This window comes from Aythya ferina, assembly GCF_964211825.1.
Source record: "Aythya ferina genome assembly, chromosome: 2".
NCBI classification, from domain to species: domain Eukaryota; kingdom Metazoa; phylum Chordata; class Aves; order Anseriformes; family Anatidae; genus Aythya; species Aythya ferina.
The window spans coordinates 55100484-55122357 of record NC_140297.1 but is presented as its reverse complement, the minus strand read 5'-3'; the positions used below and the strand labels follow the sequence as shown (position 1 = coordinate 55122357).

General features: G+C 37.9%; 1 long non-coding RNA gene across 1 annotated transcript; it reads left to right on the top strand.

Moving 5' to 3' along the window:
• The first annotated feature begins 5131 nt into the window (after nucleotides 1-5131).
• On the top strand, nucleotides 5132-10719 carry LOC311433142. Its single transcript, XR_014690584.1, has 2 exons — nucleotides 5132-5357; nucleotides 8815-10719. It is a non-coding gene; the product is annotated as an uncharacterized lncRNA (long non-coding RNA).
• Nucleotides 10720-21874: the final 11155 nt, after the last annotated feature.

Sequence of the window (21874 nt, the reverse complement as noted above, 5' to 3'; positions counted from 1 at the left end):
GTGCGTTAATAGGGAACCAGATTAGTAACTGTTGGATCTTTTGACGTTACCTGTACTATATGTTAGCAAGAGTTAGTGGTGACTTTCTGCGGCATGAGGCTACCTTTCCCCCAAAGTCTGCATTGACAAGAAAATCACATCTAGGACCAAGAATCTAGCTCATTTTGAAACTGGAATTTAACTTTATGTTACAACAATCTCATGGGAAAATAGGCAGAGATAAAAACAAAAAGAAAATAATGATTAAAAGTTCTTCTTAATTAGAATAGTGGTTGGATGCAGGCAATGCTTAGGCCAGAAAAGAATTGACTAAACAGCTAGCAAAGACAGTTGGTATCACTGTTGTTGTATTTTTTGCATTCAGGAAAAACTGGGAAAGTGTGTATTTGTATGGGTGCTTCAGTAAGGAATTTGACCAGGCTGTATCAGAGATCTCCATTCTTGGAGATGAAAGACTTGGTTTTGAATCTGTGATCCTTGCAAGGCTAAGCAGAGATTTGAAAAAAATCTTAGCCTATACAGAGCCATTTGAACTGGGAAGAGTCTCTGTTCTGGCTGTCTTGGCTTAGTGATTTGTGTGTATCAGTCATGGCTGAGAAATACTTTGCCTTTGGGAATGAGATTTAGGATCATCCCTTCCTTTGCCTGGTATAGGTGGTGGTGTCTCTGCCTATCTAAATCTGTGCATCCCGGTGGCAGATATGTACCCATTCAAATACTTTGGATTTTTTGGAACCGGATGTGAAGTATGAATTTTGGTGGGCAGCCGGACATCTCAGAAGTATATATGCAATATATATATATATATATATATGCAATACTGTGTATTATTTTTCTTAAGCCATAATCTTCAAAGATACGACAGTACCTTATTGCCAGAGAATGAGAGGTCTTGAGCAGAGTTTGTGGTGTCTTTGTTCCAATGGGAAAACAAAGGTTACATTTTTTTTTCCTCATGGGTATGTTGAGAGGATAAGGGCAATTAATGACCGACGTTACTTCTGAATTTAAGCAGAATGAAACTGTAGGTGCTTAGACAGAAATACATAAGAGCATGCAATGGTACATTAATACTGAGAAGTACTTCAGGACATGGCATGAGCTATTTAATTTGAGTTAAGAATCTTCATTTCTCTTTCTCGAACATAATTTTGCAAGAATGCACCAACACCCAAAACAGCTGTGTGAATTTAATAAGAAAGGCAGATTTTCTGCAAAATAGGAAACCTGAGGTATTAAAAGTTGAGTAATTACTAGAGGCCATGGAGCACAGTGGCCTTGTTACTGGCCAAGTTACCTTGTTTTTAGGTAAAATCTCAGCAGAGCTTTTGGAAAGGGGACAAATAGTAATAGTGCATAACAGGTCATGTTCTGCCAATACCAACTGTGCCAAGACATTCTGCTCTAAACTGTATGGAGCCACATTAATGTGATACTGTTTTTGACTTTGAGAGGTGGTTTTATTGTCTTATACATAGAATCTTCCTAATGCAATAAATAACACACTGAACAAAACAGTCAGGGATATGTGCACTCTTGTCACCTCAACAAGGAACTCCCACCGGTTTACCCAGATGATAAACGCATGAGAGGCACATATGCCACTTCAACATGTTTCAGCTGCATGCAAGAACATAGAGATAAGTCGCATCAGAACCAAAATAAACTTGGGAGATCAAGTGATAAAAGTGACGAAACATGTCTCTGTCAGGTCAAATTCTGTAACAACATTATGTACAGATCTAGTCAGATAGAGGTGGAGAGGGCTTTTAGGTATTTTATATTTGGTTAACTGTTTTAAAAACAAAAATACATAGTATATCAGAATTGAACAAACCAGTGGTTTTTGTGTGGGAATTAGTATGTGAACCAGTTTTAAATAGATAGGCAATGTCACATGAAATCATTCGTATTCCAAATGGGAATCAGGCTTGGATTTGAGCCAGCTTAATATAGGTGCATTGCTTTCAGTTTAGTAGGCAGAGAGATGTCACCATTGTTTGTTGATTAGTCTTCTGGGACATCTCTAGATGAAGATAGTGTAGGTAGTTGTGGCAGGACTACAGTCACCGAACCAGAAGAACTGAAGGAACAGTTGGGTAAAATTTTAAAGGGAACCTTATTAGTCCTAATGGTATACTGAAGTTGGAATGTTTACTTCAGTTTGGGTTTATCTGGAGTCAGCCTGCAGGTTTTAAAGCCTCACTTAAGAAGGCTCAAGTCTGCTGGATTTTGACAGAAAAAAAATCATTTCTAAGAATGAATAAATATTAATAAGAAAGGTCATAATTTATAAAAAAAAATATAGTATTCACATCATATAGACCTACATACCTTAGCTGGGATTTTGACTAAGTGGATTTCTATGTGCTTGAATCTCTAAAAGAGATTTGCTTAGAGTATAATATTTATGATGTGGTTGCAATGATTTTTGCTGACAGCAGTTAGTGAATCCCCACTTTTTTGGACTTCCTAATGTGCCCCAGATTATTTTAAAGTGAAAAAAATCTGCCAGCAATTTTTAGCCATTTTAGTAACTAATCTGGGCATTAAAACTACTTTATGAAACTACTTTGGCTAAAACTACTTTATGAAATCTTTGGCTAAATACCAGTATTTGACAATCATGTTGGCAGTATATTTGCAGACCTCCTTCCCATTTTTTTCTGTCTTTCTACAATTTAATTTTGATTGCAAAAATAGATTATTTTAGATGTAGATATTCTTTAGCAGAGTAGCAGAACTGGCAGTACAAAGTTGAAAACACCTTTCTAATAACTAAAACTATAATACTTAAAACAACTCTCTGATAAATCTACCTTATAAACATTTATTTTCCCTAACTGGGTGTAAGAAATTCAAAATAGTTAGTATGATTTTAGGGCTTCTATTGTGGTGTACAGATGGATCTGCTACATCTGCATGGAATATATAAATTGAAATAATGAATAATTTTGATTTAATTGCAACAGGTGAAGGAAAATGGCACTGGCTACATACAGGGAATTCTGCAGATTATAAGATGGAAATATACAGTTGTACTCAGTATTGTCATTTTATGCTGTAGGGTGACAGTTTAGAAATAAAGGACAGTAATAGTTTACAAATATTTGTGATGCTAGAAAAGTTTATTAATGAAACTGTAGGGTTTTTCTGAGGAGGGATTATAGATATGTGTATAAAGATGCATATATATGTCCTTACATAGAGCAAGGATCCAACCAATATGAAAGTTTATGCCAATTAAGGCTCCCCCCCCAAAAAAAAAAAAAAAGTAAAATAAATCCCTGGTAAAGAGCAAGAACACAGCTAGGTGAATGCATGAAAGAGCATAAATCTAGATCTGTATCAGCTTCTGATATTTCCTAAATGTAAGGTTTGTTTTACTCAAGTCTGTCCAAATATTTTGCCATGCTATGGATTACTGAAATTAATATTCCTCTTTTCCAGAAATGTAAAGAACACTAAATACACGAGTAAACACTGTTAAAAATAAAAATAAAATAAAAATTAAAGAGTGCAGCTTAGTCCCTTTGTTTACAGAGATCTTAATACAGTAAATTCTGCATTTAAAAACAAAACAAAACAAAACATGTTACTCATCTAATTTTGCCTTCCCAAATATCTCTGCTCACATTCTCGTAGTGAATATTGTACTATAGTTTTAGCCTCTGAATGTCTATTGATTTTAAAGTAAAATCTGAAACCAAAGGATCTGATTCTAGACTGAGATCTGAGTCTTTAGGACTGTAACCAATATAATGAAAAAATTTACTTGAAAGACAATGTATATAAGCGTGATAATGCTTTTATGCTTTATGCTTTTTTAATGCAATTATACTGCTGCTCACTTTGTAAAAGAGCCAGATTTATCTGCACACTGAGGAAGGATCAAAATTCATATATCTTTCAAATCAAATTACCCGAATATGTGAGCAGCAGCACAACATGCATGGAGAAATTACAGTAACTCTCTTATTGGTACTTAGTTAGTAGGTTCTATTGCATTAAAAAAGTAACTACTACTACTACTACTATTTCTTTTTTTTCCTCCATTAACATGTGCAATTAAAACAAAATATGTTATACAATTATATTTTTATAAATTATGAATGTATAACTAATATTATATATATTTTAATATAAATATATTCTATTTTAAAGAGATCTGTGTGATTTATTAGCTGAAGAAATTAAAGAAATAAGTAAAAAGTATCTGTATGACTCCAAAGTTGCAGACACTGAAAGCTTAAGTAGAATGTCTGATTTCTGTTAACTCAACATGAAAAGATGATTGTGGAAATAAATAATCTCTGTGTCAATGAAAACACTTTAATCCCAGTAAACATTTTTTTTTTTTTGTTAACAATTAGAAATATTTTATACTTCTGTAAAGAACATTAAAATTTTTCCAATAACAGTTTGGGTGTCGACTTGGACAATACATTGTGAAACAATTAATGGATAGAATGGAAGGATCTAATAAAATCTATTGCAAGGTTTACAGAACATGATGCAAATTGTAAAGTCATGCTAAAAAAAAGAAAAAAAAAGACAAAAAAAAAAAAAGACAAAAAAAAGATTGAGACCTGCTTCTCCCAGATTGATATATTAAAAATAAAATAAAATAATAAAATAAAATAATAAAATAAAATAAAATAAAATAAAATAAAATAAAATAAAATAAAATAGGAATCAGGAGAAAACAAATGTGTTCACAGCATGTTTTGTGTAAAGTAGTGTTCAGTAGACATCTCAAGATCTACCTCTAAATCCCTCCTCAGATAGTGTTTTGAAGAGCTAATACATTAATTTCTGTGCACTGAATATCTTCATATTCCTGAAGAACATTGCTCTAAAACAATATGCAGTGTGGGAAACTTGTGATGATATAGGGCTGTAACAATTAAGAACAAAAAAAAAACCAAAAACACGAATAAGCAAAAACCAGCCAAACAAACAAAAACAACAGTATTTCAGGTAAAATGTTTGACATAAAAAATAATAATGCATAATGCGAATATCAACTTTCCTTAGGTGTTTTCTGCATACATCTTTACACAGTTGTCTGTGGTCCATCCTTCTGAAAATTCTGCAAAATTCTACCTAGTAAGTCATTGCAGTAATACAAGTGTGGGGCTTTTTTCATTTCTATCTTTTAACTTATTTTATTTTCTTAAGAAAACAAACAACACAATAATAAAAGCAACTTACATGAATTCTAGTTCTTTATTTCTTTGCTGTAAAGTCTCTTTGCAGAGTCCTGTGCCCTCCCACTGAAAAAGTTTGGGTTTTGTTTGTTTGCTTCACCATCTGCATACAAGTTGACTTTTTGAAGACAGGCAGTTGAAACAAAGGTGAGAAGGTTGCTCAGTACTTGAAAGTCAAGTTACCTTTACCTCACTCTAAGCTCTCAAATATAGAAGTTCTGATTTCATTGGGTTAGAGGTGAGATAACTACAGTTTCAAACTATGCTTTGCATTCTGCAATGTAAGTGTATAGTGTTTGTATTTAATGTAATGTAAATACTAATTTTCTCCCAATGTGCTTTGTGGTAAGAAATGAGAGTTGCTCTCATTTGCTCTTAGTGGAGTAACAGGGAGACTATCTGGCTGATGACACAAGGTACTTTCTAAAGCTCTCATCTGGATGTTAAGTGTGCAGATCAATATCACACCACTTTCGCGACTGGAAGTTTTAGGAGAAGTGTGATCACAAGTAGAGAAGTGTATCCTTCGTAAGTCTTCTTACACTGTGTTCTTATGAACAGCCAAAAAGTTGCACTTCTGGATCTGATCCTTCCCAGTCCTTCACTACCCTTTCTGTTCAACACAAATACTTTTGAATCCAATTATGGAGATACTCTCTAGTCTAGAGAATTCAAAGGAGAAGAACTTTCCTTTTGGAACTCAGCATGTGACTACCTTAATATCTTCTTTTGAAGAGATAAATCTTCATTTTAGCTCAACTGCTTCAAACAAAGCCAGTTGAATATTAGCTCCACTATTGCCTTTTTCCATTCTCAATGGAAACTGCAGTCCTGCAATCTTTTAGCTTCTATAAATATACCAGTCAGGTTTTAAGATGCTTTTAAAATATTGCTGGCATTAGTAGCATGTTAGAAGATGGAAAATGGAAAAAATAACAGTTTTTACTAATGTCTGTCTCTCTGTCTGTCTCTCTCTCACCCCCTTCCTTTGTTGGCAGTTCTTTCCCTTACTCTTTTTGTGTCCTTCTCTTCATTTTGTTTCACAGAATAGCTGAAAGACTATGACAAGTTTCATATGTATTTCATACCAGAACTTGCAGTTCTCACGGGATGTCTGTTTTTTTTTTTTTTTTTTAATTTAAAACTTGCAGCAAAATGATCATCATGACTGGCAGCTGGAAATATAGGCAGTCTTTGTGCAAGTGGAGGTAGCATGATTACACCATGCAATACAGAATACTGTAAATCATAGAATGGCCTGGGTTGGAAGGGACTTCAGATACCATCAAGATACAACCCCCCTGGTATAGGCAGGGACACCACACACCACATCAGGTTGCTCAGGGCCTCATCTAACCTGGTCTTGAACACCTCCAGGGATGGGGCATCCACAGCCTCTCTGGGCAACCTGTTCCAATGCCTCACCACCCTCTGAGTGAAGAATTTCCTCCTAACCTCTAGTCTAAATCTCCCCTCTTTCAGTTTAAAACCATTTTCCTTCATCCTGTCAGTATCTGATTGAGAAAAAAAAGTTTCTCTCCATCTTTTTTATAAGTCCCCTTCAAGTACTGAAAGGTTGCAATGAGGTCACCCCAAAGCTTTCTCTTCTATAGGCTGAGCAGCCCCAACTTTCTCAGCATTTTTTCACAGGAGAGGTGATCCAGCCCTCTCTCTGATCATCTTTGTGGCCCTCATCTGAACCCATTCTAACAGCTCCACATCCTTCTTGTTCTGGGGGCCCCAGACCTGGACACAGTACTCCAAGTGGGCGCACAAAAGGGCAGAGTAGTGGGGGACAATCCCGTCGCTTGACCTGCTGACCACTCCTCTTTTGATGCAGCCCAGGATGCAGTTGGCCTACAGGGCTGCAAGCATGCAATGTCAGCTCATGTTGAGCTTTTGATCCATTAGAACCCCAACGTCTTTCTCTGCAGGGCTGCTATTAATGAGTTCTCCCAGTCTGTACTCATGTATGGGACTGCTCCTGCCCAGGTGCAGCACCTTGCTATTGAACCTTGTTAGGTTCACGTGGGCCCACTTCTCAAACTTGTCCAGGTCCTTTTGGATGGCATCCCTTCCTCCTATTGTATCAATTGCACCACTCATCTTGGTGTCATCTGTAAACTTGCTGTGATTCCACTCAATCCCACCGTCTATGTCAGTGATGAAGATATTAAACAGTACCAGGCCCAGGACAGACCCCTGAGTTACACCACTCATCACTGGAGTGCCTAGCAGAGGTCTGGAGGGTACTAAATTTTTCTTTGTCATAAATCTGTTTTACAAGAATGTTTTAGGGGATAGACCAGGATGGATCGGGCTTTGAGCAAATTGATCTCATGTAATGTATCCCACCCAAGGCAGGAGCATTGGAACTAGATGATCTTTAAGGTCCCTTCGAATCTAAACAACTCTTTGCTTCTCTAGTTGCCTAAATGCAACATTTTTTTTTTCTTTTATAAATGCTTTAGTTGAGAAAAAAGGCTCTCTCTAAAATTTTTCTTCACAGAGAATACATCTATCTCCCTTCATCTTGACTTCTACATATTTTAGAACTATGTTTATGTCTACATATAAGGAGAAGTGAGAATAAACTGTCACGTATTTTCTTGAGAAAAACAAGGATGACAAAATTGCTAACTTATGTAAAACTTGATGGAAATTTTACAGCAGCTATAGCAAGCATGGTGACAAATGTCATATGAGCATTATTAAGTACCAATTTAAATTTTCTTTATATTGGTAAAATTAATTAATGCAAAAACAGTTATGCCCTGGTATTTTCCTTTGGTTTCCAAATTTCCCCAGAGTATTAAATCAAATATTGTACAGAGGTTTTGTAACACAAATAAGGACAAGTAGAATGAATCAGTTATACTCAACATATGCTGTTGTGCCCAGAGCTATTATTAAAATCAAAGCATTCAGAGGAGAAAGGCCAGTTGCATTAACCAACTGGACCACCCAAGTCACAGGCAAAAATAGAAGCAGAATTCTCTTTTTTGAATATATGCTATTCTTGCTCATGGGAATATTTAATTAGAAGGAAAAATGCAGCTGTTGATCTTCCATACATTTCTTCTAAATGGATTGTTTCACTTCTTTTCCCCCTGGAAAGTAATATACTATCCAGAGGGGGAAAAAAAAAAAAGAAAAAAAAAAAAAGCCTTGAAATAATAATAATAATAATAATAATAATAATAATAATAATAATAATAATGTTCCCTGCATCTCTTATGAAGCATTTGTCATTTGTTTCAGTGTTCAAAGATACTACCAAGGGAACAGATGCCTGGGTTTAGTGGAGTTTATAAATGGCCAGCCATACAGTGTGGTGAACATCCAACAAAATAGCCTTCATTTTACACTTATGCAACACACATCATTGACACAGAGAATGAATTTCTCACTTCTTGTTGTTTGTTAACACTTCTAATTAATGAATTAGGATTTCCAAGTCATCTTTTGATACATGGCTTCTGTGAAGTGTCACATTTCACTACTATCCAGGACAGACAGTGAATATCCTTCGTCAAAACTGATTATGACCGAATGCCATTAAGAGTAAAAGCTTCTCTACAAGGTACTCTCATTTTTTTTTCAGTCCATCCAGGAAGAAGACTCCTACCAGCAGATGGTGGCTGCTTCTCATTTACTGCATGGTGAAGGAAGCCCAGGGAAGTGTATAAACTACGGCTCTGTGGTGGCATTGGCCTGAGTGTCTGTGGAGGCACTGTTACCTGAGTGTCGCTGCATCATTTGACCACTGCTTAGGGAAACAGAGGATTTGGGGACGTGGGATTTTAAAGAAGGGAAAATAGTGAAGTCAGTGCACACTAGCTATGAAAAACAAAAACAACAACGACAACAAAAAACTCCATTAAGGAGGATCTTGTTGCTACTGAGATAACCTAAAACTGTCATGACCAATCTGTGCCCAGCAATGTCCTTTATGTTGACATGGCTTCTCAGTCAGGCCTCGTCCACACAGCCCACTTGCTGTGGCAGAGCCCTGAGCCATGTCACCTGGTTGGGTACTGCAGGGGTGAGGCCCAACAGCCTTACATCACCAGTGGTCCTTGGATCCCCTGCCCAGGGGCTGACCCATTGTCTTACTTCCTGACACCTGAACATAAGGAACCTTGATTAACTTGTTACACCTATTTCTGTGTCTTAAAAGAGTACCACATAATATTTTTATTTTCAGAAGCCTGATTAATAACAATTGTAAGGTACCTCTGTTCCATCCCCTTCACATTAAAGAAACCACTACAAATCAAGATGAAAGAATGGGTTATGACTCTGTAATTTAGGAGTAACCTTCAGGGCTGATGTCACTTGATGTTAGCATGTTACCAGCAATAAGACCAGGTGAGATAAATCATTGGGTTAACCTGGGAATGTTTTCATTGAATTGAAGCCAGAAAGCATCTTGAGTTAAAATGCACATTTCTACCAAAATGCAATCTATAAGTCAGTAGTACACTTAGGGTGGTATTTAACCCACTGACCTGGGAAGTTTGTTTTGGCTAAAAATTAGGTTGTCCTAAATTAACCTTTTAAATTCATAGGAAATTAAATATAAGTGTTTTATTTTGCAGATGTGAGCAACAACAGTGCCTAAAGAAGTCAGTGGAATGAGTGCCATACTCTGTTTAGGTTGCATATTCTTTGGACAAGAACCTCCTTTTTTCCTTTGGGGTTTGTACAGGAAAGCCTCAGCTCATTACTTAAATTGATAATGCTTTAGATAAAACATAAGAAAAGTTATAGCAAGGCAGAGATACATGTAGTCCAGGATACTCATATCTGTTCTCTGCAGAAGAGGTGCATTTTAGAGAACACTTGTATACCTGGCCACTCTTACAGCCTTTTCCTCATGTATTCCTTCAATACACCAGACAGTTATTTTAAAAATCTGTGAGATACCTATGTAGGTGTACATATAACAAAGGTAGGTGTATAGATAACAAAATATTGGTCACAAATGATTTATTAGAAAATGTTGGTGTTATAATGTTGATTTTTTTTTCACTTGCTTCATTCATTTGCTGCATAACTCTATAAGCTTGTAAGCTTGTACATTTCCATTGTTCTGTATTGTTTTAATGTTAAATGAATTAAGGAACTACTCATTTACCAATGATGTCAACAGAAGTTTTGATCAATTGATCACTTTTGACTGTATCAAAATATTGCCAGAACAAAAAAAAAAAAAAAAAAAAAAAAAAAATCATTTTTAGCTGCAATCCATATATGAGAACAGCAACAGTAACTATGAAGCATGCTGCAAGCCACATGTTTGCTGAGACTGATGAACTAGGCTAAAAGCTAATGATTGCTGCTAATGTTACCAGTATGTACTGTTCATTAGGATCCCTCCAGAGACAGTTCATATCAGAGCAATGATTTCAGTAACTCCCAGGATCATATGATTAGCCTCCTCAGTCTTATTTCCACTCTCTGGGGTTAAAAAAGTGCCTGAGGAAAAAAAAAAAAAAAAAGAAAATGGAAATATATATAGCATTGTGCTATATGTTTTTTCCTAAGTCATTTGTGGTTAATAGGGTTACTGGCTGCTGCAGTGAATCAGAATCATGCAGTGACTACTCTACCCTATATATATTCCTTTTTTTTTTGGGGGGGAGGGGGGAGGGGGGACTAGCATTAGACTGAAGAGGAGTCATCTAAGCAGTTGGCAATGCAATTCATAAGAAATGTACTTGGTGGTGTAAGTCATTTTTATTTCCATTAACTTTTAGTTCTGGAGGGTTCCAAAGAAACTGCAGAATCTACCTGACACAAGGAGAGTTCACTCTGACTATACCTAGTCGTGGATTTGCCCCAGCCTGCTGGATATGTTTGCCCCATTAATCACTGTTGTGCCTCAAGGCTACTTTTCCTTACTGCTTATAATATGACAACAAAGCTTGAGTGAGTCCAATTGATAATATCTCAAAAAGGTGTCATATTTTGGATCTCTCTGAGTCAATACAGAGGGCATTAAGCATGACACCTATGTTACGGACCCTTGGCAAATAATCTGAATAGGGGAGTCTACCAAATTCTATTGACTTTACAGGTCTGCACAGACTAAAGTCACGGTTATAAATATTGGAGAGTTTTGAGAAGTTTCTTCACAAACCATTAGCCAAACACAAGTGTTAGGGGATGGAGATATGCACAAAAAATTAAAATTAGCAATTAATTGTGTACCTATTATCATTATTTTAAAATAAAAATCTGAAGAAAGAAGATTTTTATCACTTACCAGATATGTAAGTAGTGGTATGAAACAGCTGCACAGCACAATGACACTGAAAAGTAAATTTATTTTCCTGGGGGATGTTTATTAGTCATTGAAATATGAGAATTAAGTGATGATACTGCTTTTGGGGATTTGGTATTCTTGAGTTCTGAGGATGCCATAGATCAGTAACCTTAGTGAAAACAAAAGTAATCAGATTTGGTGGTAACTAAAATGGTCATAATTTGCTTAAGTTTGTTCAAAATACAGTTGCTTTCAGTTACAGTGAAGTATATTCACATTGTCAGTAGGAAAATCTCAGTTCATATTTCACCCTAAGTTTCTTTAAAACACTGATGAGAGAATTGTGACAAAATATACATCACATTTTTTAATGAAATCCAGCAGATTCTATGAGGTGTCTTGGGTTTTCAAATTATATTTTATTATTATTATTATTTATTAGACACATTTTCCCTGGTGTGTAACAAAGGAGCCAGAAAGATTAGATAGATTTAATAGGCAGGTATGAATTTTGCATCTAGTAAATTACTTATGTGAAATAGGATTATGCCGTGGTGCTTAATTGCCCTGGAATGTTATTGAGATCAAGATTTTTGTGAAAGTGAAAAATAGATTGACTTATTGTATGGAAATCAAGAATATTGATGTTACTAAAGCATGCAGTTAGTTAGTTTTGGAGACCTTATAGGTTTCTGCCTTAAAGTCTAAATCTAAGAAATGTAATACACAGAGTTTCTGTGGAGGAGCATCAGATAATTGTGTGTATGTTACTTATTCTTGACATATGACTTTTAACTTTAGTTTGGTACCTCTCAGACTCATAGCATCTGCTGAAAACTGAAAGAACAATTCAGGAAGGGAAGTACCAGCTTAGCATGACCTCATAGGAGAAAACAATAAGGTGCCATTTAGTGCAGAGAGGATTGTACTCTGAAGTGAAATTTCCCCAAGGGATCTCATTTGGCTCACCAGCCACAGCTGAGCTTCCCAGTGATTTCTGAGAGGGGAAAAGGAAAGAGAGAGAGGGGGAAGATTTCTTAGCTAGTACAGCCTCCAATACTTTTCAAAAGTAAATCTACTTGCCAGCAAAAATATCTGTCTCCTGGATACGTACAAACTTGAGCTAGCTGTGAAGTAGCTGGGAGAGTAGATACATTCCCCGTGCAGAGCTGTACACAAGCTAACAATGTAGGCCAGCTTTACCAACTCACCTTGGAATTTGTTCCCACTTGATGAGCAGGCTACAAGTCAGTTAATTTTCAGGTAGCTTAAATAGTCTGTAGTGTAACTGAAGTGCCAGTATACTCCCGGAATGGAGATCACAGAATCACAGAATCACAGAATTTCTAGGTTGGAAGAGACCTCAAGATCATCGAGTCCAACCTCTGACCTAACGCTAACAGTCCCCACTAAACCATATCCCTAAACTCTACATCTAAACGTCTTTTGAAGACTTCCAGGGATGGTGACTCCACCACTTCCCTGGGCAGCCTGTTCCAATGCCTCACAACCCTTTCAGTAAAGAAGTTCTTCCTAACATCTAACCTAAAACTCCCCTGGCTCAACTTAAGCCCATTCCCCCTCGTCCTGTCACCAGGCACGTGGGAGAACAGACCATCCCCCACCTTGCTACAGCCTCCCTTGAGGTACCTGTAGAGAGCGATAAGGTCGCCCCTGAGCCTCCTCTTCTCCAGGCTGAACAAGCCCAGCTCCCTCAGCCGCTCCTCGTAGGACTTGTTCTCCAGGCCCCTCACCAGCTTCGTCGCCCTTCTCTGGACTCGCTCAAGCACCTCCATGTCCTTCTTGTAGTGAGGGGCCCAAAACTGAACACAGTACTCAAGGTGCGGCCTCACCAGAGCTGAGTACAGGGGGACGATCACCTCCCTAGACCTGCTGGCCACCCTGTTTCTGATACAAGCCAGGATGCCGTTGGCCTTCTTGTCCACCTGAGCACACTGCTGGCTCATATTCAGTCGACTATCAACCATCACTCCCAGGTCCTTCTCTGCCTGGCAGCTATCCAACCACTAATCTCCCAGCCTGTAGCTCTGCTTGGGGTTATTGCACCCCAGGTGCAGGACCCGGCACTTGGCCTTGTTGAACTTCATGCAGTTGACCTCAGCCCATCGGTGCAGCCTATGCAGATCCTCCTGCAGAGCCTTCCTACCCTCAAGCAGATCAACACACGCACCTAGCTTGGTGTCATCTGCAAACTTACTGAGGGTGCACTCGATGCCCTCGTCCAGATCATCGATGAAGATATTAAAGAGGACCGGCCCCAGCACTGAGCCCTGGGGCACGCCACTAGTGACTGGCCTCCAACTGGACTTGACTCCATTTACCACGACTCTTTGGGCCCGGCTATCCAGCCAGTTTCTAACCCAACGAAGCGTGCGCCAGTCCAAGCCAAGAGCAGCCAGTTTCTTGAGGAGAATGCTGTGGGAGACGGTGTCAAAAGCCTTGCTGAAGTCAAGGTAGACCACATCCACAGCCTTTCCCTCGTCCACCCAGCACGTCACTTTGTCATAGAAGGAGATCAGGTTTGTCAAGCAGGATCTGCCTTTCATAAACCCATGCTGACTGGGCCTGATCGCCTGCTTGCCCTGCAAGTGCTATAGTATGACTACATACCATATGGTATGACTACAGGGATCTTTTACTATCATTGAGTAGATAACATTTAGTTAGAGCTCTAATTATCCTTAAGTAGCTTCTGCATTAAGCATGGGCTGGGAGGATTTCTCCAAGAATTTCAGATGTCTAAAAATGGTATACGTAACTGTGAAAGAGTAAACACTATTGAATATATAAATAAGGGACTGAGTCCAGTCTAGTAAACAATGAAGAACAGCAGATGGTGGGGTAGGTGAATTATTGTATGTTATGCTGTAGGGAGTTTAGTGAGCAGCTCAGAGTTTTGCCATCTCACCTGTTGTTGACATTTGTGAAGGGAAAGCACATCTTGTTATTTAGATCATTCTTTTCAGTGCAACTTGTACATTAAATTCTAATGCAAATTAAAGTATTAAAAAGAACAAGTATTTGTTTTAAGGTGAATACATATATGGCACCTAGAACATGTATTAGCAAGTTGTAAAAACCTCTCTAATTAGGTTTGAAAATATTTATGTGTGATTGAAACATAAGTGGTCAAGCCCTGTATTTGGGCTACCAAACTTTCAAGTTTTACTTGAACTGTCACCTCTTTCTATTTTCCATATTTTTCTAGCAGGACCATCCCATAGGCCTTACCAAAAGTTTTTTCATGGCTTTGTTTTTGGTACCCTTTGGTGTCTCATCTTACTCTTAATGTTCTCACAAGCAATTGATTTTGACAATGATAGAAATTTTACAAATCAATTGTGAACAAGACCAGGCCCTGAACATGGAGAAGAAGGATTTTTCTACATGAAGCAACACTGCTCCTTACCATTTTTCAGGCTCTCACTCACTATCGTATCAATTTGGAGGATAAACATTTGATGTTTGCTTATTGGTTTCCATCAGAAAGAATTGGTTGCAAAAGTGCTCAGGGCTATATTGATAAAGGTAACTTTTCAGGTTTTGATTTTTTTTCAATTACTATATATATATATATATAATATATATAGTATATATACACATATATATGTGTGTGTGTGTATATATATATATATACACATATATATATAACAATTATATAAATATATAATTGTTAACCAAATATTTTGATGAATTAAATATGTTGCTGGACTGTGTTAACCTAGATAGATCCCCAACTTATTTATATTGATATTTCTTTATATGAAATAATGTATAGAAAGAAAACATATTTACCACTTTACAAAAATCCAAACATATGACTTTGGATGATTTTTTTTTTTTTTTTTTTTTTTTTTTTTTTTTACTTTCTGAATGTGCATGTTGCATAGTAAATAATGTTTACTCCTCATAAAGTAGCTACAAGAAGAAAAATACTTTGCCTGAACCTTAGATTCAAACTTGGCAGCAGTTAAAAGAAAAGTATTAAAATGTAGAGGGTCAGATTGGATTGTTCAGTGAATTATTTGCTTTATAGTACTGCTGTTGACATTCATGCTTCTCTCAGAACCCCTTTGGAAATTAAATAGATATATCTCATGGGATATATGCACATGAAGCACAGCTAGGGAACTGATTTATAATGATTTCAGAGCTGTAACTTGGGTATATTTCATTCCCATAAGCAAAGAGGGACCTTTCAAAATCCAACACTGTATCTGTGATTTCCCATTACCTTAAATTGGCCAGCTTTTCAGAGTTTGAATGCTCAGTGATTCCTAAAACAAGTGTCCTTTAAGGCTAATGGTAGAGTCAAGCCTCCTGAGCCTAATTCTGGTGCCTTGTTCCCAGGATCACTTTCCCTTGAGTGTTGTGTTTTTCAACAGATCTTTTGACTTTAATAATTTTTCCCTGTTCTACTTCTTTCAGTGCTTTCCTTCCAGCTTGAATACAGACAGATTCTTTATGTTCTAATTCAGCTTTCTCTTGTTAATTAGTTTTTAATTTTGCAAGCAAACTTCAGGACATTTAGTCTTGCTGATATTATGTTTCTAATAACTGCTGCACTCTTTTGGTTTCTGTTTCGCTTACTCAAAGACCACACTGTGATTTTGTAGGCCTGTCTACGGAGGTTGAGCAATTGGCTGACAGGCAGAGCGCAAAGGGTAAATGGGGACACATCTTGCTGTCGGATGGTCACTAGTGGGGTCCCACAAGGCTCCATTTTAGGGCCAGTCCTCTTCAATGTCTTTACAAATGATTTGGATGTAGGACTAGAAGGTGTTTTGAGCAATTTTGCCAATGACACCAAATTTGGAAGAGTTGTGAACTCTGATGAAGGTGGTAAGGCCTTGCAGAGAGACCTGGACAGATTGGAGGGCTGGGTGACCACCAACCACATGAAGTTTAACAAAAACAAGTGCCGGGTCCTGTACCTGGGACGGGGCAACTCTGGCAATATGTACAGACTGGGCAATGAGACGCTGGAGAGCAGCCCCGCAGAGAGGAATCTGGGGGGTTGTGGTTGAAAGCAAGTTGAATATGAGCCAGCAGTGTGCCCTGGCAGCCAGGAGGGCCAACCGTATCCTGGGATGCATCAAACACGGCATTGCTAGTTGGTCGAGGGAGGTGATTGTCCAGCTCTACTCTGCGCTGGTGCAGCCTTACCTTGAATACTGTGTGTAGTTCTGGGCACCACAGTATTAAAAGGACATTAAACTATTGGAGAGTGTGCAGTGGAGGGTGACAAAGATGGTGAAGGGCCTAGAAGGGAAGAGCAGCTGAGGTCACTGGGCCTGTTCAGCCTGGAGAAGAGGAGGCTGAGGGGGGACCTCATCGCAGTCTACAACTTCCTTGCAAGGGGGAGTGGAGAGGCAGGTGACCTATTCTCTGTAAACTCCAGTGATAGGACTGTAGTGGGTTTACGTGGCAAGGTTTTGGTAGCAGGGAGCCATAGGGGTGGTTTCTGTGAGAAAGATCTAGAAGCTGCCCCATGTTTGGGAAGGGCCCCATTGTTTTCCAGAACTGAGCCAATAAGTGATGTTGTTTTGCGCCTCTGTGAGAGCATATTTAAGACAGGGAAAAAAAAAACGCTGCACCACACAGCAGCTGGGAGGGAGAGAGCAGTGAGAAATGGCCTTGCAGGCACCAAGGTCAGTGTAGAAGGAGGGGGAGAGGTGCTCCAGGTGCTGGAGCAGAAGTCCCCTGCGGCCTGTGGTGAGGACCATGGTGAAGCAGGATGTCCCCCTGCAGCCCATGGAGTACCACGGTGGAGCAGGGTTCCATGCTGCAGCCCGTGGAGGAGACCACGGTGGAGCAGGTGGACCTGCACCAATGGAGGCTGCTGCCTGTGGAAGACCCCTGCTGGAGCAGATTCCGGGCCGGACCTGTAGCCCGTGGAGAGGAGCCCATGCAGGAGCAGGTGACCTGGCAGGAGCTGCTGCCCGTAGGTGGTCCACCAAGTGAGAACACTTGTATTTTACTAATTGGCTCTATGAATTTGTACATTTATGCAAATAACATAAAACTTCCCTTGAACTATACACAATCAGTGGCAAAAACTTCAGCATTATTTAAAAAAAAAAAAAAAAGAAAGAAAGAGAGAAAAAAAAAAAGAAAAAAAAAGTGATATTAAGTGGAAATGAATGACAGGTAGCTTTAATGAAACATTCTGTCATGGTTTTGGCTGGGATAGAGTCAGTTTTCTTTGTAGAGGCCCACACAATACCATATTTTGGATTTTTTTTTTTTTTTTGTGAAAATAGTGGTGATAACACACCAGTGCTTTTGGTTTTTGCACAACGTTTACATAGAGCCAAGGACTTTTTTGCTTCTTATTCAACCCTGCCATTGAGGAGGCTGGCAGTGCACAAGCTGGGAGAGGACACAGGCAGGACAGCTGAAGTAAATTGACCAAAGGGATATATCATACCATATGGTGCCATGCTCACTACTAAAAGCTGGGATAAAGAAGGAGGAAGTGTGTGTGTGTAGGGGGGGACATTTGGAGTGATAGCATTTGTCTTCCCAAGAAACCGATAACACGTGATGCGCCCTGCTCTCCTGGAAGTGGCTGAACACCTGCCTGCTGATGGGAAGTATGAATTCCTATTTTTGTTTTGCTTGCACACATTATGTTTTCTTTACCTATTAAAGTACCTTAATTTCAGCCCATGAGTTCTCACATTTTTACATTTCCGATCCTCTTCCCTATCCCACCTGAGGAGAGTGAGCATATGGCTGCGTGGTGCTTACCTGCCTACCAGGTCTAAACCACAACACGTTCTCTTCTTTGTAACATATAACAAGAACCCTGTTCATTACTTCACTAATGTGGTCTTCTGGTTATCAGTAAAGCTATGACTATAGTGCTAGAAGATAAATGCTTTGTACAAATAACAACAGTGACAATGACTGATTAGTACAGTCAAAATGGATAATTTTCACTGTTATATGTGGCACACAGCGCATATATCCTATTTTTCCATTAAGTTTTAGGTGGAAATATGCCCCAAAATTCTGTTGCATGCTGAAGATTTTTACATTTATTTCTTCACTGTATATTATTTGCCTCTTGAGAATTGTTCTTCAGCTTATTATACCTGTGTATGGTCCAAAATTCTGATATTCTCAGTTCTGGATCTGCTTCAGAATTGAACTGTATCTTTTCCCTGGAAGAGTTTAAGGATACAGGCCTTCTCCTGACAAGTGCAAGGACATTGCCAGAATCTACATCATGGCAGACATATAATACAAAATTAATTCTGACTTTGGAAAAATCTGTTTTGTTTGACACAAGCTACCACTTTTTCCAGCATCAGGCAAATCCTGTATAGAGGATTGTAAATAGTATATTTACAGATGAATTACTCACTGTAATAAGCTTCTACATGCTCTATTCTTCTTGCATCAAAACTAGGCAGTGTTTTATCTGTAAAACAATGCCAGGCCTTTCTTTATCTGCCTGATATTTAGTGTGTATGAAATTGCTGTAGTAGTCAAGAGAAGCTAAGTGGTGAACAAAGATGGGGCACTAGTTGATAAACTTGGTGAAATTTTTGATTTGGCTGAGATGTCAAAAGACCAATCTGATGAAAAACTATGAATAACCTTGGGTTAGCCACATAGTTCTGACTTGTTATATGTAATAATAACCTTATGGCTTGAATCTGTCACCATTACTTAGGAAAAAAAATTAATCAAAGAAGCAAATAGACAAATGCAAAGAAGAAAAATTCGTAAAAGGTTAATAAATACTCTAGTCTGATGCAACTTTTGATTTCCTCCAAGGCACTGATTGATGGATCTGGGAGGAGTTTATTCAAGTATAGTTTACATTTACCTTATTTCTTCTACTTTCCTTATGTCTTTATGATTTCTGTGAGGCATAAGCAGATGGTCCTTTGGCTGGATCAGCAGCATTTATCTTGAGTAATCCTCATGTACAGGTATTAACTTCAAGAGTAATAAAGTCCTATCCCATCCCCTAGATAAACAACTTTTTGTATGCGTATGGTAGGGACACATAGGCCATTGGTGGCCTAGATATTGGCTTGAAATTCAGCCTTTTGAAATATGATATGTGGTAGTAGAGTGCAGACAGTAGGGCATGGGGTTGGAGTCTTCGGGAAGTCTGGTGATGTAACACAAAGGTTGACTACCAAAGCTGGGCTTCTGGTTTGAGAAATTCAAAAGTTCAAGAGGAAACAGATGTTGCAGCCACTCTTACCAGTGGTATTACCAGAACAAAGTATGGTATGGTGTTCATCAGCAAGAACATTTAAAACATTTAAAAAGAAACATTTAAAAGAATTTGAATACAAAAGTTCTTTGCAAGAAGAATTTTTCTGAAGTCTTCCACTCACAATAATCCTGATATATTTTTGACAATTTCTAGATAGAAGGGATTTTAGCATATGACATGGCTGACTGCTGTGAATTGGTGTTCTCAGAGACTCCTCTTATGGCAAAAGATTTCTCTGAATCTGTCAAGACAACTGTACAGCAATTTTGGAAAAGATCAGTCCCGTATTTGGATTTTGTTTTATTAAATGATTTACAAATGTATTATTTGGTATGTCCAGTGGATATCATGCTAATAAAAAAATACTGCATTTCTTCCAAAGACCAGTAAGAAAACATTCCTGTAAAGGAATGGCTGTTTGTTGAATTAGTGTATGAATTTTCATGTGTGTGAGAGAAAAAGATAGGAATGAAGAGAAAAAGCAATGCAATCTTCTTTATTTTTTCAGTTGCTTTTTTTCATAAAAACCTCTTGCTGCACCACTGAAATCACTTCACACTGAGACATTTACTTCCCATCTGCAAACTATAATTTCCTATGGGATTTGTAATGGAAAAGCTGGATCCACATGTAATTTGACTGTTTCACTGTTCTCAGGGAGGTTATAGTATCTTTGGTTTGGAACCCATTCACTTTTGGAAAATGCTACAAAACAGCTGTCTTCTTTCTCAATTCATAGTTGAGCGGAAGTAGATGTAAAGCTAAGCTTTAAATCCTGTACTCAGACTGAGTTTGGGGATGGCAAAACTGCAGCATAGATCAGCTGTAATTCTGTCACAACATCTGCGAAGAACACATGCCTTATAAATATTACATTCTGGAAAGTTTTGTAGTGGCTGCTGATTATATGGATCCAAGCACAATGTATTGTTTTGAATTTTGTTCATTTTACATGGAACCGAAGAGCCCAAATAGACTCATAGCTTTTAGCAGCTACACAGGGAGAGGAAACATTGCATTTGATTTAAAAATCTCATCCTGAGTTTCCAGAAACAGGAAAAAATATCTTTACTCATAAAACTTGGTTAATTTTATTTTCAAATTTACTGTCAAAGGCTGTATGCAGGAATCAGAGTATTAGTTCAGGATAAGATCTGTCTTAAAATTAATTCTGTGAAGTGATGAGTTATCTCACTTTCATCTGGCTTCAGAATAACATTCTATTGTTTGGCATTTATTAAAATTATGAATAAAGTTTGCTAGGGAAATTTTGCTAGGGAAATAGCAACCTATAAGGAATTGGGAATGTTTGGTGGCATTCCAGGTGGATGGTTATAAGAGACAACCTTATTATAGTAATACATATGCAAAGAACACTGTCGGAAGTCCAGATCAAACTCATTACACTGTGGAGGTAATAAAGAACATGATACATGGGATATGAAAACACATGGCAACAAAATAAAAGCAATGGAAAAAGATACTAAAGAAGAAAGGGGAAATATTGCAATATATAGAAAATTACAATACAAGTGAAGTAACAGCTTGGCTCAGGGGTTTACAGGAAGACTATACAAAAATCTCACAATGACAGTGGACTCTATAATGAGACAATTTCTGCTTTATTTGTTCATTTATTTTTAGATTCCCCTAACCTAATGGACAAAAATATTCTTAAATTACCAAAGAGCTTTCTTGTAACAAAATATTTAGTCTTTACTGCATATACATTTATGGTTCTAAAGATGTAGAAGAAAAGGGGTTATCTCTGATCCCTCGGGACTTGAGTATATTTGAGTTGTTTATTTTTGTTCCAAGAAGGAAACACATTCATGTATTTGTCCTTTTTGGACCTTCCAGATTTTCCGAATACACTTAACTCCAGCACATGCACAGACAGTACTCTATGGTTATTCATTTTCTTTAGGGAATGTGGGGATTGCATAACAAATGTTTAAAGATGACTTATAAATCCCAGGAGGTTTAGAACAAAAGCACTGAACAGTTCTTAAGTATACAACAGAGATTTGCCACAATAAAATTTCCAATGAGTTTCATTAAAACAGAAAGGGTAGTTCTGTGGCTTTAAACAAACATGTAAAAATGAAAAGAAAATCAGTAAGGAACAAC